General features: G+C 49.8%; 1 pseudogene; it reads right to left on the reverse strand.

Annotated features, from left to right (window-relative positions):
* Positions 1–244: 244 nt before the first annotated feature.
* Positions 245–1,827, reverse strand: LOC112202313 (annotated as a pseudogene).
* Between the last annotated feature and the right edge of the window lie 206 nt (positions 1,828–2,033).

Genomic DNA, 2,033 nt, shown 5'->3' on the forward strand with positions numbered 1-2,033 from the left:
CCCAACCCGCCCCATTACCATCCCTACTCCCACAAGACAAAATTACATAAATTATCTCTCTAAAAATTTACATTTCCCTTCCAATATTCCTTATAAATAGATGTCATATTTGTACTTTAATTAATAAAATGGTGTTATTAAAAATTTAAATTTTATATTTCATTTTTATTACTTACCAAATATTACAATAGGAATGGAAACCAAAACTTATTCCATATTTCCATTCCATATCGGTCTGGAAAAGAAAATAAATCATTTTCCTATTTTGACATTCTTGTCAACCATACGGGGCTAAGTGTGTATATAGAACAAAATAAAATCTACCAACAAGTTCTAGCCAAACTTACACCAACAAACCAAAATCAAAACCTTACAAATTTCCCCCCACAGATTACACAAAAATAAAAATCACACACAAACAATTGAAAGAAATGAAAAATTATCTCAAACTGCCTCACTTATTTCCCAGTAAGTAAAAAAATAAAAAATAAAAACTTACAACAGTGAAAAGCCAAGGCACACACTGAGAATCAAACCCCCAAACCCCACTCTTCCCAACGCAAAGGCTCCACTGTCGTCAGCAGTCTGATCGGCCGGGTCGTCTTCCGGCGAGTCAGCCGGGGAATCGGCGTCATCGGGGACGGCGCCTCCTTGGAACTCTTGGAGCGTCGGCGGCTTTCTCTGGTGCCGGAGCCGGCGCCGGAGTTGGAGTCGCTCCCTTGTACAGCTCCTTGGGCGTCAAAACCTTGTTTATAGTATATATAGCAAGGGGCTGCTCATCGATTAGCGTGCCGATGATCTTGGCCGTCACTAGCTTGTTCTTGAGGGTCACCGCCTGACCGTCGTTTTGGACGGTGAAGTCGTACTTCTCCGCTCCGTTGGTGGCCAAAGTGTTCATCAACCCATTGTTGACTTCAACATCGGCATGGACTGGTACACCGGAGCGGCATGGTACTCCAGCAATGCAGCTTTTCCGGGCGCCGAGAGGTTCTTGTATTTCGGCAGGAAGCCCTTGAAAGCGTCGTCGCCGGGGCAGAACACGGTCAGCCCGCCGTCGACGGCTTCGTTGAAGGTCTTGGACGCGTCGGGGTTGGCCAAGAGCGTCTCGGCGAAGACCTTGCAGCCGTGGGCCGACATGATCCCGGTGAGATTGACCTCGGCGGGGCCAGGCGTCGGAGCCTCGGCGGCGGCGGAGGGGAGGACGTTGCTGATTTGGATGACGGAGATGTTGTAGGGGAGTTCGTCGACGGACTTGACGAAATGCGCGGCGAAGGAGCGCCTCTCGGGGTAAATCCGACCTTTCCGCCCTTGAGGTCGGTGATGTTGACGAAGCCGGCGGAGCCGGGGCGGAGCCCGTGGCCTGGAACATGGTGGCGGCGAGGGCGGTGCCGTTGGTGATCTGGTGGAGCTTCTTGGCGCCGAAGTAGTCGAGCAAGACGTGGAGGGAGAGGATGTTCTTGATGGAGTAGATGGAGAGGTGCTTGGCGAGGAGGGCGGACATGGCGGAGTTGTCGACGGCGCAGACGGTTATGGTGGTGCGGTCGTTGATGTCGGCGGCAAGGTGGGTCAAGCTTAGGTAGTGGTTGAAGGTGGAGAACTCAGGGTGCTTGCCAGCATGCGCGTGATGTTGTGCGCGTGGGCGACGGAGAAGAGGAAGACGACGACGGAGAGGACCAAGGCGCCGGCGGTGGTTGCCGGACGGAGCTGCATTGTGTAGGAACAGATCTGGATTTGAAATTTGGGTTTAGAGAGGAAAGTGAGAGAGAGTGAGCGAGTTGGGTAAAAGTATAACTGGAACCTGTCTGGCTTTGGAGGTTTTGTTTGGAGTGAAGAAGGATTTATAAGAAAAGGGGCTTAGATGTGGAATATATTACGGGTGAAGCCACTGTGTTTGTTCTGGGGTCCATCTCCTTCCATGTGTTTGTTACTTTGTTTCTGTTTTTTTGTTAAGAAGAAGGGACCATGGATCTATCAACGTAGCAAAAGTGGGAAAATGGTTCTAGCCTTCTAGGTTTTTCTTTGTTGTTCTATGA

The sequence above is a fragment of the Rosa chinensis genome, chromosome 5 (assembly GCF_002994745.2).
Source record: "Rosa chinensis cultivar Old Blush chromosome 5, RchiOBHm-V2, whole genome shotgun sequence".
NCBI lineage: Eukaryota > Viridiplantae > Streptophyta > Magnoliopsida > Rosales > Rosaceae > Rosa > Rosa chinensis.